The 18,974-nt window shown below is 45.5% G+C and overlaps 1 protein-coding gene across 5 annotated transcripts in view; it reads left to right on the top strand.

Moving 5' to 3' along the window:
• The first annotated feature begins 163 nt into the window (after nucleotides 1-163).
• The window catches only part of GNB1 (G protein subunit beta 1), a 36,280-nt gene continuing 17,469 nt past the window's right edge, over nucleotides 164-18,974 (top strand). The window contains exons 1-2 of one of the 5 annotated variants that reach the window (XM_032708960.1): nucleotides 164-235; nucleotides 18,730-18,781. The gene's annotated coding sequence lies outside the window, so the exon portion shown is untranslated. Of the gene's footprint in view, nucleotides 236-302; nucleotides 641-1,169; nucleotides 1,351-1,620; nucleotides 1,643-18,729; nucleotides 18,782-18,974 lie in introns of those variants that run through there. The other 4 variants (XM_032708958.1, XM_032708959.1, XM_032708961.1 and 1 more) reach the window with 4 other exon arrangements.

Genomic DNA, 18,974 nt, shown 5'->3' with positions numbered 1-18,974 from the left:
GCGGCGCCGCCGCCCCGCCCGAGGGGCCGAAGGGCGTTGCCCGGCCGGGAGCGCGCACACACACACACACATACACACACCGCGAGGCGCACGGGAGCGCGCGCACCGCCCGCCCGCCCCTCCCGCCCGCCCCGGCCGCGCTGGGCGGGTGCCCGGTGGAGGCGGCGGAGCCTCCGGTGAGAGGCTCGGCTGGAGGGAACGCGCCGGGGGCTGCGCGGGGCCGGCGGAGCCTCCGGTGAGAGGCTTCGGCGAGAGGGGCGGCGGGGCCGGGGCGGGGCGGGAGCCGAGCCGGGGTTTCCCGGGCGGGCAGCACGGGCGGGGCGGAGGGAGGAGGAGGAGGAGGGAGGTTCGCCGCGCCCAGGCTGCCGCTGCCCGATGGCTGCGGGGAGCTGAGCGGGCTGAGGAGGAGCCGAGCCCCAGCGACACCCCCCTTCCTTGCCGCGGATCCCTCCTTCCCGCCCGGCTCTGCCGCCTTCCCCGGGACCCGCCGGGCGCAGCGCGGGCGGCTCCCCCCGCTCCTCCTCCGCCGCCTCCTCCTCCGCCCCCCCTTCCCTTCCCTTCCCCAGGCCGGCGGGACGCGGGCAGGACCGCGGGCGGCGGACGGACCGGCCCGGTTCATGAGCAGCGGCCGGCAGGGCAGGTAACCGTGTGTGTGAGGGGAAGGAGGGCGGGGGTCCCCTCGGAGCGGCGCCTCCCGCCCGCCGAGCCCCGGCCGGCCCCACCCCGGGGCCATCTTCGCTCGGCTCCCCCTCAGCCCCGCGCCTTCCCCTCCCCCGCGCTTCCTCCTTCTCCTGCCGCACTTCTCCTTTCTCCCTCTCCTTTTCCCCCCCGTCCTCCCCTTCCGCCGCCGCACCGGGGAGGGGGCCCTGGGCCACCTTCTCCCTCCGAGCCCCCCGCCCGTGGCGGGGCTGGGAGTCGCCCCCCCCCTCCCCGGGGCTCCAGCCTCCTCTAAAAAAGAAGTGTGTTTGTAGCTGGAGGAGGAGGGGGGGGGGGGGGGGAAAAGGTGGTGGTGGGACTGATTCGCCTCCCGAAGGCTCCCAGGCGAAAAGGGAGGAGACCTCGGATCTTGCGGGGTTCCATTTTTAATTGTAATTACGCCGTGGTGGTGGTCCCCGCCAGACGGTTTTGGGGAGGGGAGGAGTGTGTGGGGGGGTCTTTTCTTATAAAGGCACAAAAGGCGAGTTTCCCGAGCGATCCAGCCGGCAGAGGGAATATTTGGAGAGAGATTCAAGGAGGGGGGGGGGTGTTAAAAGAAAAAAAAAAAAGAAAAAAAAAAGAAGAAGAAGCAATGGTGTGGCTGCTGTAATGGTGGAAAACTGATTAAGAGGAGCCGGGGGTGAGACAAACAGGGTAAGGCAGCTCCCGGCACCCCGAGCCAGCCCGGGGCTCGCAGATGGGGTGTGCTGGGCGAGGGAGGGGTGGGGAAGGGTTTGTTCTCGCTAAAATCACAACCCAGGATGGATTTAGACCGCATATTTGTTGTCCCCGTCCCCCCCCCCCCCGTATTACGGCGCTGCATATTTTTGTGTGCCCGTAGCAGCGGTAACGAAGATCATGGAGGGTGTTTGCTACAATAGGAAGATGGAGTTTCCTCCTCGGAAAATGCTGTTTAAAATATCGTTTCGGTTCCCTGCTTTTTGTTGTAAGGATTTTCGGCGTTAATTTTTTTTTTTTTTTTTTTTAATCCGCGCAAGGGGCATGGAACGTGTGGGTTTTTTGATCCTACAGCTTTGTGGGGAAGGAAGATGTGTAAAGCCTTGCATGTAAATGCGAGAGAGACAGGGCGCTTTATTAACAAAAAAATCCTGTCCGGGAGAAAATCAGAATGATGTAGAGGTTGTAAGATGTCGATTTATCATTGCTGAAGACGAACTGAAATTTTAACGAATGCGATATTTCATTATTCTCTAACAAAGTCACGGTCGGGACTCGTTGTTTTAAGGCAGGCATCCTTTCTAGGATGCCGACTGCCACGTTATTATGTATTGTCTCCACAGGAGGAAATAGGAGGAAAGGGCTGTAAATGTAAGGCTTAAGTGATTATTGAAACAGCTTTTGAGAATAGTTGCCTCAACTTGGGGAGGTGATTTAAGACTGAAAAATCGCACATTTTGCTGCCGTAGAATATCCACACCCAGTCGTGAGAGTTTTATCCCGTATTTTAAAAGCTGATGTGGACAGAAGGATGTGAGTCAAGGCAAAACGCTGTCGGTGTGCCTGTGAAATGCGTGAGAGGAAACGAAGACGATCCGTTAATACCTAAATTCGTTCTAAATGTAATGGCTCGGAGTTCCTCTCCTTCCCTGGCGTGCTCCAGGAGAGGAGAAGGGGAAGGGGCGATAATAGTGTAGTTGTTTTGGTGGCCGCAGATTAGCCGAGGGTGTGTGTTTGATTTCTCTTTTTCGCTGTGAATGAATGGATCTCTCTGTGCCTGGGCCCAGTAGCTGCAACAAGATGGCGTTTGCAGCAAGGCAGCTCTCATTTTTCAACTCCTCCTCACCACAGCTTTGCCAGACTGGATCTTATTTCGTAATTGTGTTTTAGATTTTTTACTTTCTCGTTCTCTTTGCCTTCTTCTGTTCTGGGCTGGGGGGGGGGGGGGGGGGTAGGGAGGGCGTTTTGGAAGATCGCTGCGAGAAATCTGGGTGGTTTTTTTTTTTTTCCCCTTAATTTTTTGTGAGCTTCTCCAGATAGGAACTAGGTGGGAGGAGTAAATAGTTTTATTGAAATGTTCACGGAGGCTCTCGCTGGATAAAGGGGTGACACGATTTTCGTTCCTACCTCGCGGTGCCTGCTTAATGCCATCAAAATGCTCCTGGCTTTTGTCAAGCCTGTTGCTGGAAAAGCAGTTTTTAAGCCTGGAGCACAGGCATCCAAAGGCCCTGCCGGGCTGTGTGCTGGGGCTGGGTCTCTGTCACCAGGTGACCATCAGATGAGCCCCCGTGCACACAGGTATCCTTCTGTAACAAAGGACAGTCTCCCACCTGCTCCAGAATTCAGAGCTGGAGGCTCTTAAGGCTGCTTTTGACCCAGAATTATTGCCATCCTCTAGGTAACTGTCCTTTTAATGGGCAAGAATAAGAAAGGTTTAGGGGGTATTAAAAGACAGTTCTGTGTCTGTCAAGTGCTCTGTTTTAAAATGACATTGCAAATTTCTAAAGCCTTTTGTGTGTGTTTTTCAGTATCTTTTAAGAAAAAAGGACTTTCGATTTGCAACTTCTGTGGTATTTCACTCTAGTGCCAAACTCCTTAGCTTTGGTAGCCTAAATAAAATAGCTTGGTTAGTGTTTGATAGACTGGACTCAGGCTTAAAACAATACACTTCCCAGCAAGAAAAATAAGAAATACTTGTTATGTCTCCCGTATTCAAATGACCTCCAAACCTTTGGTAGTATCAACCTTTTTAGTACTGTTTATCTATGACTTAATGTATAATCAGTTGTTTGTTAGTTTATTGTGGTAGCCCAGCTGTAGTTCGTGCAGAAGAAAGCTGGGAAGCAGAAGAGCTGATTTTCAGTTCAGGCTTGTGGTGGTGGTGATTTTTTAAATTAAAAAAAAAAAAAGCTGAAATTAGCAGAGGGCATTTTATTCCTCTAGTTTTTCAGGAACAGTTTTTTAAATGAGAATACTGTGCACGTAAACATCTATTTGATGTTAATGTGCTGTTGAACTCGAAATTTTTGGGCAGTTTTTTTTTTGTTACTGCTCCTTTGGCCTTTCAGTACAGGATCAGAAAGGAGCAGGGTGAAGTGGGATTCTGTTTTGGGTAAGATAAATTACATTTATCCTTGTTGAGTCCTTGCAGCTGCTCAGTCAGTACGTAGCAAGCATCCTACCATGAAATCTTTGACAACATGGTAAATTAAAATTCCACAGGAAACCTTAGCAGAACAGTTTTTAAATCACCTCCATGCCTCATGGAAATCTGAAGATGTTGCATTTGGACTTAATGAGAATTCTTCTTTGTGTAAGTAATCAATGAAGTTTTGTACAATTAGGGAGTGTGCAGAATTTTGTGGAGCCTTATTCTTAATATCATGCAAGAAGAAACCCTTGATACCATCCAAGAAGAAACCCTTGATACCATCCAAGAAGAAACCCTTGATACCATCCAAGAAGAAACCCTTGATACCATCCAAGAAGAAATACTCTCCAGCTATGAAGAATTTTAAAACTGGAACCATTAAACTAGTTTACTTAGAATAAGAAAATCCTTCAACTAATGCAATTAATTTAATTGCAGTAGAAATATATATATATATATTTGTGTTTCTAGGGTGCCTTTTCCTGACATTAAGCAAGATGTTGGCTGCAGCTGTGTGACAACTTCCTGGTGCTCTGGAGCCTTGGGTTTGCTCATGTGGAAAACAACCAAACTGCTGCTTCTTAAACAGTCACTTAGTTATGGTTTCTCAATCCCTGCCAAAGCAGATGCCAGTTCCCCTGAAGCTGGGGCTGCTGCTGTGGGTCCCTGCGAGGTCCCTGGGGCCGTGGGGAGGGATGTTAAGCCAGTGTTACACTGAGCTGCTTTTATGGTTCCTGCCATAAAAAACTGGGAGTCGGTTGCGCTCCGCGGAGCCGCCGCCGGATTTGCCTCCCGCCCGTCGGGCCCGGCTCGTGTCCTGGGCGCTGAATTGGATTAAATTCTTACTGTCCCTGGCTTTTGGCTCTCAGCATTAGTGGCTTGGTAATTGATATTCTCAATTTTAATATCCATTTTGGAGCCATATGGCACAGCGTATTGCTCCGGGAGGCGCGGGCAGCGCTGCCGCCTTCCCGCCGGGGGGAGGTGGGCACTTGTGCCTTCAGGTGGTTGAGCTGGGCCTGGGTGAGTTGTCTTTGGAGCCTCCAGTGCCTGTGGCAGTGCCAGAATTAGAGGTGGGGTCCTTTTTTATGGTGTTTTACCGGTTATGCTGCAGGGGGAAAAAAAAAAAAAAAGCATAACCTTGAAAGCAGCCAGGCTGTGTTAGTGAAATGTTTCTGAAGCATGTGATTGGAGATAAAGGGGACATGTTTTGAAGGGAGTCTCTTGGATGCTCCAAGTGCAGACTCCATGCTCCATTCAAAATGTTTTTTTTCTCCCCACTGATAAAGTTTTGGAATCAGTGTTAGCCAAGGTCGTGATAAAAAACAAAAATACCCCCAAGCCCCCTCTGTTTCTATTTAACATAGTGTCTCCATTTATTATTTCTTCACAGGGTGTCCAGTGTGCTGGGGATTCTGTGAGCGTGGATTTGTTTTTCACCAAACACAAATGTATGCACAATCCATAGATACTTGAGCCAACTGGTAGTTGAGCAGAACATTAAGAGGTTTTTAAAAGCTTTGAGCTGGCTATGAGCAGTACCTTTGCTTTGGATGCCAAAATAATCAACGTAAATTACTGTGCAAGGCTTCCTACTACAAAAACAGGGACACTCTCGAGATAGGTTTTGAGGCAGAATTCTGCATTTTTATTAAAGCACTGGAGGATTTCTGAGCAGAGAGAAAGGAGATGATCAGCCTGGGAGTAAAAATGAACACTTAAAAGTATTTTTGTGGACATTAAGATCAGATCTTCTTGCCCTGTTTTTTTGTTTTTTTTTTAACAGCTGACATTCTAAAACATGTTCTTTGCAATTAATACCTCGTAAGACTTACCAATTTGTATTAAGGGCTTGCCCATTGCATTTGTTGGAGTGGCACAGGACATGTTATGATTTATCAGCCTCTGGAATATTTCTGCCTGTCTGGGAGGCTGCCCTGGGAACTTGGAGGGTCCTGGTTACAGGGGGTGATGTTTGCCTTCCCTGGGATATTCTTAAAAAAGCAGGAATTTTCTGTCTTGAACCCAGCCAGGGAGTAATGACAATATTCCTGGGTGCCATCTGGAAGGAGCAGGGCTGTGGTGTCGCCTGCTATGTATATCTTACATCTTACTCTGTGGTAGTGGGGGTGCTGCAATTAGATGCCTACATGGGAAGTCTTTTACGTGTTAGCCAAAAAAAAATATATATATTTCTGGGGACATTATGGAAGTGCAACTTGTAGGGGAGCCATGGAAATCATCCCTTTAAAATTCTCTCCAGGATTTTCAGCCTTGGCCTGAAGTGGTGGAAAATAAGGATCCATCCAGTTGTTCCACCTTGACCTGGTTATTGATATTTTAAATCACTGAGGGGGGTGACAGGACACAGGAATAAAGGCTTGAGAAAGCAGTTACAAAGCAGATTGTTGAGGTATTGCTGGACTTAAGTCTTTTTGAAATAAAATACCAATACCTCCAGCAGGTTTAAAACAGAAATGCTTTAGAAAGTACTGGAGGTGTTTAGGATGCCTGGCCTTGGATTAATGAATAGGATCCCCTCTGTCACATCTTCCATGGTAATTAGGAATTCTTGAAAACAAGGTGGTTTTGTCACTTGCCATATGCTAATTAAGGGAAGAGCTGTAGTTAATTCTTATTTGGTGGCACTGAAGGGTTAAAATTTGATCTTCCTGTGCCGTGTCTATTTTGGAATCCTAATAATGGATAAGTGAAAATGAGGCTGAAGACCTGAGGAAGGTGATCTGAGGGAGCTTAAAGGAGACAAGGTATAAGGTGGCTCTAACTGAAGGTGGTGAAGATAGGCTAAATCTTTATTTTCATAGATTGCATTTAGAACTTGGCGTGGGAAAAATTAGCAGCAGATAATACAGGGAAGGGAAAGAGAGTGATTAAAAATCTAGTTGCCATTTTAATGTGAAATGTAGTTCATTGCCTGAAACTGCTTCATTAAAAATATGTATAATAATTTGTGAGGTGGAATTTCAGCTTGTCAGATCACTGCAGTTTCCAAAGGTTCTGTATGGAGAAGAGAAATATCTTCTAGATATTATAAGGATTAATTGAACTGGGGATAACCAAATATTTCTTTTCTGTATTTCTACCTTGATCTGGGGAAGGTTTGTATAAAATTTCATGCCAGTTCTGTCTATCATGTTTTTCTCAGATGAGAATATTTTTTATGCCTTCTTGAAAACCACAGCAATGCCTGCCAGCCCTCCCCCCAAAAAGAAAATATTAATTATCTGTAATTAGATAGATTAGATAATTTTTTTTTTGTAGCTTTATGTAACATGGTCCTATATTAAAAGCTATGTATAGATTTTTGTCACTATTTTCAGCTCACTCTTTTTTTCCCTCAGCAAAGGGAGGGGGGGGGGGGAAGTAAAACCAAAATACTTCTCTCTGGAAACTCAGAGCTCCATCCAAACTCCTGCGAGCTGTGTGTCAGAGGAGGTGGGAATATTTTACCAGGTCAGGTGTCAGTGATGATTTTCCTCATCTTTAGTACAGAATCCAACTGTGTTGAGTATGGGGGACTAAATTAAGATATTTTGCAAGGCTTTCTGTGTGCCTTTGAGAAAGGCCAACCCCCACAGTTACCATCACTGACAGGAAAGCGATGCCTTGTTTTCTCTTCTGTCACAGTGACCTTAATTACTGCAGCTGATCCAGCTTATTTTCTCTGTTTGTAAGAAATAAAGAGTGTTCCTGCTTAGCTGTTACAGGTGGGCTGTTAATTCTATACATCTCTATTTTCTCACTGCTTTTCTGGCCTTGCCTGTCTTGGCCTAGATTTAGGGAACCATCTTAAAAGTGTTTTCAGGAACACGTGCTTTGTGTTTATCCTGACATTTCAGGGTTTATTAAAATCTGTCAATAAGTAGAGGTTATCTAAAATTACTTGCAAAACCACGAAGTTACTTGACAAGCTGAGTGGGTTTTGTTTTATTTCTGTGAAACGTCGAAACGAATTTCCAGCACTTGCTCTGACAGAAATTGTGCACTTCAGATTGGGAGTTTTGACTTCCATGGAAACTGGGATGCACGTGCCCGGTATTTAATGGCCTGTGCCTTCCTGTGAGGACTCTCTCATTCCCACCTGTGCTAACACAGGGGATATTTTCCCAGATTTCCTTTTCCTGAGGGTTACAGGGCAGGCTGTGGGGCTGAGGAATGTTTTTGGAGATCACGGGCCGTGTCTGTGTCTGTCCAGATGTTGTGCCTTGCAAGCTACTGCCCGAGGTGTTGCTGCCCTCCTGTAATTTGTGGGAAATATGGCTTTCATCTGGAATGGCAGGAGTTGGACTGCCCTGGACACCCTTTTACAGCCAGAACACTCTGTATGCAGTCCAGCTGTTGGGAGTTTTGCAGGGATTTGAGGGATTTACCGAGACAATTGAGGGATAGGAGGTGGGTCAGAGCTGCAAGGTTAAAACCATACCCAGGATGGTATAAATGTGCCTCTTTTATTGATGCAGAGATCTTAAAAGTTAATGCTGGGTTATCTTCAGGAGTGAAATCTGTTCACTCTGTGAACAGCACTGAGCACGAGCCCCTGAGCTTATTTCTTAGTTTGACACGTGTGCAACACTAATATTTTCTAGTAAGGTCTTTGTGGTGAAGCCCAGTGAGTGTGGTTTGGTCATGTGTGTGCAGTTCTGTTCCATTTAACTTCAGCTGGGTGTTGGAGCTGATACATCTTGGTTAACACCTCGTGGCTCAGGGTACGTGTTGAACATAACAATGCTTGGATCTCAGAACAGAAAAAAGAGTAAACTTAGGTTTCAGTGTATAAAATACCACGAGTTATTACTGCATAATTCAAAACTTTGTATATGTTTTGTTTCCAGTAAATGAAGTAAGAGTGCTAAACAAAGCAGGCCTGTGTGCGTCAGGATGCTGAGAAGAAACCTGTTTGTGACCCTCTTGGATTTTATTAGTTCCCAAAACTGTATATTTTAATTTTTATTTGTTTTCAGATAGCCTAACAAACATTCTGGGAGGCTGGTGCGGTAATTTTCACTGTTTGTCTAGAAAAGCAAAGTAAATGTGATAGTCTGCTGAAACCTTGGGTGCTCAAAATAAGATGATGCTGCACTAATTAAGGAGCTGTCTTTGCTGGAACATATGTCTGCTATTCCTGCTGCACGTTCTCTGGGAAGTGGCAGGACACTGGAGGTACTGCTGTCTGTGTAACAAAGGTGGTGTCTGTACAAAGATCAAGAACAGGTTGCTTGATGCTCATGGCAGTTTAATTGTGCTGCAGGTTCCCTGGCCCTGGCTTTCACTGCAGCTGTCAGATATTATCTGTGCAGTGCTGTGGTTAAAGTGCTGGAGAGCACTCACAGAGAGCAGTATTGAACAGGAACAATTGAACAGATTTAAAATCTTGGCAGAGTTGTGGGTCTTCAAGAGATGCCTGGAGAAGCTGGGGAAGTGTTTTTTCAGGTATGAAAACTCAAATACCATGGAAGCTTTGGACAGTGAGGTCAAATTGGTCAGTTTGACTTAAATTTGTTATTCTTCTGACTATAAACAATAGTGAAGCTTCAGCATTTCAGGAAATACTTTGGTTTGCCCTACAAAAAGATTCAGTGCTGGTGGGGGGGAGATGGAACTTGTGCAGAACCTGCCTGGGCTCAGTAGTTCCCAGGTGGGAGCGTTTAGGGGCTCCAAAAACCCATGGAGTGGTGCTTGGTGGAGGGGCTGTGCTGGCTTAATCCAGGGCCAGGGCAGAGCCTCAGCAGTTCCAGGTTTCAGCTGACCTGGAAGGTCAGCCAGGCTGCTGCTGTGGTTAAACACACTTGGCCTTCTTACCTTCACTCTGCATGGATTCCTGTCCATAAAACAGATGGGATTGCTTTCTGGTGTGTTCAGTTTTATCTTCCTTAGTTCATTCCCACCCTGGCTCTTAACCCTGCTGCTGTTTAATTTTTTTTCTATTTAAGATGTTTCCTCTGTGTTTTGATCACCTAAGGAGGTGATACTCAAAGATTATTGCCAGGGGTTTTAGGAGGGTCAGTGCAGTGTTCTGGGAAGAACATCCAGGGTGAAAGGGAGGGTTTCCTGCTGTGCCTCTGTGCTGTGCCCTGGCCCTGGGCTGCCCTTCCCTGCCAGCACTGGCCATTGTTGCCTCCTCTGTTCCCAGACCCCACTGCTCACTCTGATGGCTCCAAGGTCTCCTGTGCTACTCGACTTCTCAGTCTCACCCTTGCTTTTCTTGTTCTTCTGTACCTTATTTTGTACAAACAGTACATATCAAAATGCAGCAATTGCTGGGAGAAATCAATGAGCTGCTGGGGTATAAATCATTGCTATCAAAACTAATGGAGCTGCTTGCACATTGATTAAAGATGGACTATGTTGATTGTGGGGCTAGAGAACAAAGTATTGCTCAGTCTATTTTGGGTGAAAAGATTAGAGAATTCATGCCATATTTTAATCTCTACTGAGTATCTTTTATCTGCTATATGCATATAATACATTTTGTTGATTTTTAAGGTCCACTGAAATGCTTTTTATCTTCAGACTGGTGCTGGGAAGCAGCTGTTTCATGGTGTAGCTTAACTTATTCTAACAGTGCTCTGTTAATCTCTCACTGAAGATCAGTGTGCTGTTTGAACCCCTACATCCTTATTTCAGTGAATTAAATGTATTCTGTTTATTAGTTAGCTGAAGCTTGGATAAAGATCTCTAACACAGTAGTAAAGAGTGAATATTTTTCCTTTAGATGATCTCTGAGGCTTTGTGCAGCCTGTGTAGCAGAGGCACAAAGGAGCAGATGGTTTGTTCCAGTGTCTTAACTCCCTGTTTTTGTTGGGGCAGATGTGACAGCAGCTGTACTGAGAAGGTATTTATGAAGTCATGTCCAGCCTGGCTCTAAGATGGGGTTACCTTTGTTGCTTCTGCTGGATTTTTTTTAATTAGTATTTTTACTTCATAAATACAGTAAAAGCTTGATTTCTTTCACCAAGTTGCTCTAAGCCAGAGCAGAAGGAAGAATCCACGTTGCTGAAGCGCTTTGGGGATTCAATCCTAACCATGAAAGGCGTTTTGGGTGGAACTCCTGATCCATATGGCAAAGCCCAGCTGAGGTTTGCTGGAGCCCAGGCTGCCTCTGGAAGCACACAGTGTGTTCCTCATTAGTGTTGGGAGGTGCAGTGAGACATGGCAGCACGTGAGCTCCTCACTGTGCCTACGTGCTGGGGCCAGGGAGATGCTGTTGGGAGGCAAAGTGGTCCAGAAAAGATCACCTTGTAGCTGAAAATGCCTCCCTTAGCTCAAGAGCAAGGGTGTGCTGGTTTGATTGGCAGTTTCTGCCTATTTTTAAATGGTTTTGCTTAGAAGGATGTGTAAAGCATGGTTGCTAACTGTGGCATTCTGGAAGTTGGTGGGGTTTTTCCTTAGGGAAGCAGCTGATTCTCCTTTGACTCAGTTGACTCTTTACTAGCTGGCATACGTGGAACGAAAGGGGTGATTCAGCCTCTGTTGCTGAAATAGTCAGGCTAGAATTTATGGAAATATAAAACACAATAATGGGAATTTGTGCTAATTTTCTGGGCTTATGCACAGAGCCTCGCCAATTTTTTTCTTAGTAGCGTTTTAGTGTTTATTTCGCTGTTTTTGTTTCTGGTTTTTGTGTTGTAAGTAGGTGATCACATCGCCCATTTCCTCCTCTAATATAATAAATATTGTAGTGAAGATCTCAGTGTACCTGCTGATGTCACTGTGCTGGTGAGATCCGAACCAGCACGTGATTTTTTAACAAGGTGAAGATCAAGGCAAGACAGATGTGTTGGCAAGAGCCGAGAGAAAATCCCATCCAGGCTGCTGGAACCTACTTGTTCCCTCCCACTTTAATCCCTGACAGTGGCAGTTGATCCACCTGATGGATTTCATTGTAATCTGGTGGATTTTGGGAACAGGGGGTGCTGTAATCACCAGGTTTTGCATCTCTCCATCCCTGTGCCCGAGAACTGGGAGCAGTGGGATCCAGTCACTGCCCACTGGGACAGACTGGAGAGAGCTGGAGCACAACATCCTCGGGGGAGAGAGAGAGAGAGACAGCAACCTTTGGGAGGACTCCCGAGCATATTCAGACACAGAAAATGAACTGAAGACCTGCTGGAGAATTGGTTTGCCCAAAAGTGACTTTTACAAGGCAGTATTTGTAAACTTAATGGGAATTGTCAAGAATTATGTTTCTTAATAGGATTGCAGCGCTCTGTAAGCATGTTGTTAAATTGTGGATTACAAACTGGGTTTGATACCTGAATAAATGTGTTTTTAATGTTGACTCGTACTAAAAAGGAACAAGTCTGTGTATTTAGGTGTGTGACTGTTTTCATTTGCTGTGTAATGGTTCTGTCACTGATTTGTCACAGGGGGATGATGTGGGAGCTTCCATTTCCAGCTGCTAGGAGGAAGTGTGCTCTGCACAGCTTGCCCTGTGAACTCCCCCAAACCTGCAGATTGAGCTGATAGACACGAGGGATCCCACGTTCTCTGAAGGGATAATATCCTGGTCCTGTGGCCCTGCTCTGTGATATCACAGCAATATCACAGCCTGGCTTTAATTATTAATTATTAAAGTGAGACTGCAATATTCCTGTGGGGTGTGTGCTCTGCCCTGCTTGGGTAAACACACACTTTGGTGGCTCTGCAAATGGAGTGGAAACATCAGTCAGAACTGGAGGTTAAGGGTAGAAGAGTTGAAGGAAGCAGTGAAAAATGACAGTGGAAGGCAGAAACAACTGTTGAGTTACTGTGGGGCTCTGCAGATAGAAGCATCTAGTAATAAATGCTTAGTCATTTCTCTGTTGGTTAATTAATAGTAATATATTCTCCTTCAGACCTGCCTTTTGTTTTCCAGTCTGAAGGGAGATGTCTCATAGTATGTGACAGCAAAACTGCTTGGCTTTGGAGAAGGGGATTCTTTAGGATGTATTTTTTTGATAAGTGTACCTAGAAATTTATGCACAAGCAGGTTTCTAAGTTTTTATGACTTACTGTGGTTGTTTTGTTAGGGGGATTTTCTTTAATTTTTTTTGTTTTTTTTTATTTGTCAGGAAAGAAGACAAAAACATCACTGGCCAGTTGGATAAAATTGATGAGATTATCAATAGATGTGTTATTCTTCAGAAGGAGCAATTGCATGTAGATAAATTAGAACTAAGGAGTAAACCCCAGAATATTGGGTTATTTTGATTTAATAAATAGAAGTTCATTGAAAACTTACACTAAATGCCAGTGATTTTTATTCTTAAAATAAGTTAGCTTCCCATGCCTTCCACTTACCAGGAAGTGTTGAGATGCTCTTAAATGGGAATTTCTTTCAGAGCAAGGCAGAATGGAAGGGATGTAGTTAGGAAATCTTTGGACTTGGGTCGCTGAAGTGCCAACAGTTATTAATATTCCTGAACTACTTCAAAGATCTCTGAAGACCCTTCTTTTTAAAAGAGGTTATTTTAAGCATTTGGCTTTAGGCATCTGTTAAACTCGTAATATCAGTTCTTTTATTTTTTTTTTTTTACAGAAATTCTCTGCTGTACCTAGAATTAAGATGATTTTATTATTTTTTTTAACAATAGCACACATGGCTCACAGATGCCTTTCGGGAGGATTAATGAAGTGACCTGTTAGAGTCCAGATTTTTACTCTTAAACGTTGCATGGGGATGATCCCATCTTGGATGTAGGTCATGGGATTAGCACCAGGGAATGTGAGTGTTGGATGCTGTGTGCCATGGGGGCAAGCTGGGGGTTCTTCAGGGGTGGTGGCCCAAGGAGCCACTTCACATCAGAGCTGTTGTCCTGCCACGATCCCAGCGTTGTTGTCTGCCCGGGAGGAGTGGCAAACTATCCAAAAGGTTTATTTTCAAGGGCTTGTTAAACACAGGGAGGGAGGGATGGCTCCCCAGGCCTTGGAAAATCTGGGCATGCAAGCCAAAGTGGGCAGCCAGTTTGGTGATTTTTTTCAGTAGGTGTTGTGTGACTGGGTGGTAATAACCTCTGGCATATTGAGGAATCAACTTTTTTAGGGTGAATTATTCATGTTCTGTAACAGCTCTGGAGGAGACAGAAATGCAGTGTTCCTCTGAGACACTGGTTTTCCAATTTGGGACTTTGAATGTGAAACTGCCTTGCTGAATTTGGGTTTTGCAAGGTCTTTCAAGGTTTCCAGATTTGTTAATATTTTGTTTCTTCCCCGAATTTTATGAAATAAAAGCTTTAATTATTTTTTTCCCTTTTTTTTTTTTTCTTCCCCCCCGGCAGCTATTTGAGGTGGATGGGTTTGGTCTGGGGCTTTTGTTGTTGTTATTTTTGTGGGGTTTTTTGATTCTGAAGTGCTAAAAGGAAGCAGTGAGGGACTTGTCTGAACTGCCTCACTGCTTCTCTGAAGGCAGGTTGCTGGAAGGCCGTGCTGGCTGATTTGGGGCTGTTCCATGGAGATCTGCTGTGCCTGGTTTTTCCTGCTGTTTTGTGTGAATGAGGCTGCAGCATGAAGGAATGTGGCCAGAACTTTGGAAGGACCCTAGAACTGACCTTTATTCTTTAGCCAGCAATTTTCCTGTGCTCTGTGCAGCCACGAGAAGGGTTTTTTTTCCTAATAGACTCTTGCAGATACATCAAGCAGAGCAGGAAAAGTGCACGAGGTTCTTCAGGAGGAAAAGCATTTCCCCAAAAAGCACAAAAGCTCCTAAAATCTCCCCACCAGTGACCCTTGGAGGAAGCTGCCTGATTGAAATGGGACCTGTAATTCCATATTGAGCTATAGGTAATAATGAAGCATTTGTGAAATCTGGTTGCTAAGCTGCAGGTATTTTTAGCCTGTGTAATTATTATTTTACTTGCACACTGTATTGGAAATGGGAATCTGTGAGCTCTCTAAGCAGCCAGTGTGGCTCTTGCAAGATGAGCATTAAGTTATGGACCTGATGCTTGTTTTGTGTGTACTTCACACTAATATATGGGAAAAATGTCTGCTGAGCACAGCGACTGCTCCAGCTGGGAACTTGGCAATTCCTCAGCACCAGAAGCAGCCAGTACCTCCCACAGCACACTCAGCCCTGCTGGCCCTGCATGGCACAAGAGCTTTCAGGAAGCTTTTGGAGGAGTTGTACAATCCAGCACTGTCCCCACCAGGTTTTGGCAAACCTGCCAGTAAGGTATTGCTTGCTTTTCAGTGCTGATGTGCCTGGAAATCACAGACGTGGCAGATGATTCCCAGAAGGAAGACATCAAATTAATGAGAAGGAGTCGTATCCTTTCACTCGAGCCTATTTGGGTTTATGAATCTGTAATTATTATTTTATGCTTCTATAGGTTGTGCTTCAAAGCTGCCCTTGTAGGAGGTGGCAGCAGAGACTTGGCTTTCTGGACCACAGATCTGCACTCCCCAAGGAAAGTGGGAATTAACTCTTGGAGAAGCACATACACAGGAGGATACCAAAACATCCTTCCAGTTTCCAGCTGCCTGCTGGAGCTGTTTATGTTGTTAGTTAGGAACCCAGCCATCAGACTGAGGATGGGGTTTGTTTGGGAGCTTTTTTTTTATACAGAATAGCCTTGAAGCTTTAAATTTGAGACTTCTAATCCCTGTTGCCTGGTGGCATGTTGACATTTCATGATGTTGGCAGTGATCTGGCAAGGCCACGTGATCTCTCGGGCATCAAGATACTGTTCTGTGGCAATAATCAGCTGTGGAGGCTGTGAGAAATAATTTTAATAACCTAACTTGCAGTTGCTGGTTCCACAGACCTTCTCCCTACCCTGCAGGTTATATGTCAGAGTGGGGTTGGTACCTGAGCAGGAGCTTCTGCAGGCTAAATTAGGAACTGCCTGCCCACATGCAGCCAGCCCTGCTGGGTGTGGGATGCTGTTCATGAGGAAGAGAGACCAGAGCAGCAAAGCAACTCCATTTGAAATCACTGCTTTACCTCAGTAGTAATATTGAGGTTTACTAGTAGGTTTTTTGGGTGGTTTTTCCAGTGAAATTGTTTCTGGTTGAGCGCTCCGAATAAAACAACCTTATGTGCCACTTTTGTAGGAGGATGTGTTATGCAAGACATTTTTAAGATTCAAGTGGTGTAATGGTCATGGAAACTAGTTTGTAGTAGTGTTGGGTGAGATCCATGTCAGCCCAAAATACATGTGTCTGCAGAAGGCTGCCCACAGTGATTATATCCCCTGCTGAACACATCTCTGCTGCTCCTCCTACAAGAGGTGCTCCAGTCCCTTAATCCTGCTCAGACCTTGTCCCAGGGGCTGAGCCAGACCCCAGGTGTGGTGATGTGGGGGGTACATGTCTGGTGCCTGGCCCCACATGGGGTTATGCCTGCGCTGGTGGTGTGTTCTAAGCAGCTAGAATGCCTTTGCAGCAGTCCAAATATTAGCCTTGGCACCCAGTCAGTGTGTGTGTAAAGCAGTCTTTTTAAGAAGGTTGGAATTATCATCCAGAATATTTGGGTTTAAAGTCTCTCATTGAATCCATAGGTCAAGAAATAAAATGTGTTTATGCAGCTAATGGCTTTGGAGAGGGGGCACGGAGTGTGTTTAATCTTCTTAGGAAGTTGCTTAATTTTGAAGGGTTGCTCAGGTTTCCTATGGTGTTAAAAGTAAAATACTTCTAAATGCCTTCCATACTCTTCCAAGCCCCTTTTATTCCCAGTTTTCCTCCCTGCTTTCCCCAAGCTCGTGAAAAAAGTCATAGTCTCTTCTGCAGAAGAGTCTTCATGTGTAGGACCTGTACTCTGGTGCGTGTTGGAGTGGAGATAAATTTTTAGGCTGTGTTGTCACTCAGAGTAACTACTGAAGTGTCTTTAGAGAAGAAAGGCTGTTGGGCTGAGAGCAGTCAGCGAGTCCCTGTAGTGGAGAAGCTTTACCCAGCAATGCTGATGCTTTTGCCTGTTGTTTTTTAGTCCAGGCTGCTGTGGTGCTTCTTTACCTGGGGCAGGAGGATGTGGGGACACTGGTGACACCAACCACCTCTGGGGCTGCTTTAACCACTTGGACCATGCTCCAGGTGCTCTGGGGGACCTTTTGTTCTCTCCTGGTTTTGGAACCCCCGTTCCTGGTGCTGAGGAACCCCAGCTCTGGGCTCAGCAGGGCTGGAAGGGCTGCTCAGGGCAATGGTGGAGCTCCTTACAAGAACTCTCTTTGCTGAGCCAGTGCTGTGGTGTGTGGAATGAACTGGCCTCTAATTTTCATGTTGCTTTTACCAGGCTGCATTTTAGCTAAAAATGGAAGCTTGTGGCCATGCAGATTTTTTTTTTTTTCCCCCCAGAAGTAGCTTGTCTATGTTTTTTTCTTAAATGAGCTCCATCTTTACCATAGAATTGCAAATATCTCGTTGCCAGGACTGCATTCTGTGGGTATCACAGGGTGCTTTCAGCATCCCCAGCTGAAAACCCAACTCTGTGGAAAAGTTTGCTGTTGTGCTTCCTTCCTCTCCTTACAGGCTGGCTAAAGTAGCTTTTTTGGGGGTTTTTTTTGGTTTGTTTTTCTTTTTTTTTGCAGAAGGCAGATGAAATCTGCAACACCTCTCCTGCATTAATGAGGGTGCAGCACAGGACAATAATGGTGTGTGGTTTGGCCTTTGCTGTTGTGTATTCTTATGTGCCAGCATAAATTTACTTGTTTACATTGCAGGTAATCCTTTCAGAATTTCATTAGGTTCCATTGTCTCTGCAGGGTGGGCAAAGTTTGTTCTCTCAAGACTTCTGAAAGTTGCCCCAAATTGCTCTTTTTTTCAGCACTTCAGCTGGCCATGGTCCTGTATTTGTGCCTGGGGGAGTGGGGTTTGGTTCTGAGCATGAGTTACTGTTTTCTCTGTTGTTCTGGCAGTAACAAACAAACCTGCTTACACTGTGATGGTTTCATAATCACAGCATTAAACTGTTCATCTACAAATGAGCTTGGATGAGGATGATCCATATCCTAAGTAGCTTAACCTCCATTCCAGACACTGAAGTGAATTTTCCAGCTAATAGCGAACTGTAAAATCCGAAATGTGAGAATTTCAGTTTGAAGGACGTGGAACTGTAGGCTGGCTTTCTGATTTAAGATTATTTTGCTTCAGAACCTTCCTGCTTTGTGCTTGGAATAAAGTCCCCCTGTCCTGACACAGTGGCTTTGAACAGGAGCACTCGGGTGTGCCCTGACATCCCCCCAGCCCTGTCCTGCTGTGACAGGGGCAGGTCCCCGTGTTTCCACGTGTGAGTGATTGTCAGTGTTTCACATCTTGGGGGGGGAGCTGTAATAGTACTTCGTGCTGCCAGAGGACAAAATTGTTCCAAAATCCCTTTTATTGACCTTGCTACAAAGCCCAGTGTGTGTGTGTTAAACCATTATCTGGGCCCAGACTGCAGGTGTGTGATTTCCTTAATGTGGCAATTTGTACTTTCTCTACTCTTTTGGAGCAGTGTGCTCTCACTGGAGCTCCTTAGTGGGAGGTTTATGTAACTTCTGATAAAATAGGTATCTTCATATTTAACTGTGCTCAGAAGGCAAATGCACCTCAGGAACAGGACTGAGCAGAAATAATTTCAGTGCTTTGCAAATGCTGGTTTTTGGGGGGACAGGGCACTTTGTAGAGCAGTGAAAATCACAGTCTTGTAGGAGTGACACAATATTTTGTTACAATCCTAAACTCTCTGCTGGCCTGGGCTTCTGTATGGCCAGCGGAAGGGAATTAATGGTCTGAGCATGGCAGGAGTTTTCTTGGGAGAAGAGTGTTAAAAGCTTCTCGACACGAGCGAGTCTTCTGGTTGTGTTCCCTTCCTGAAGACAGGCCAGCTGTTTGGGAGCTAACAGAATTAGTCTGGGCTTTGATAGGGTTTTAATTTCTGCTGAATTTCTCAGCAATCGGTGCTCCTTCTTGATAATCGTATTAATTCTGGGTTTGGTGTGGTTTTTTTGCAGAATTTACATGTTTGACAGCAGAAGTTGCCTTTCTACTGTAGTGAGAGAAAATGTAAGTACAGAAAGAAGGTAACTTCTTTTTTTTTTTTTTTTTTTTAGTGCTTGAGAAACGTGCTCTTTTTAAAAAGTGGCTAACTTCAGATTTTTGGCTGCTGATCCGTGCAAGCCCAAAAAGTCCCTGTTTTCTCCCTTAGTATGTGTATCCTTATGTCAACAGGAAGGATTTTAAAATGGCCAGGAGACCT

This window comes from Chiroxiphia lanceolata, chromosome 22 (assembly GCF_009829145.1).
Source record: "Chiroxiphia lanceolata isolate bChiLan1 chromosome 22, bChiLan1.pri, whole genome shotgun sequence".
Classification (NCBI taxonomy): Eukaryota; Metazoa; Chordata; class Aves; order Passeriformes; family Pipridae; genus Chiroxiphia; species Chiroxiphia lanceolata.
The sequence above is the reverse complement of the archived record's forward strand: the minus strand, read 5'-3'. Positions and strand labels throughout refer to the sequence as shown.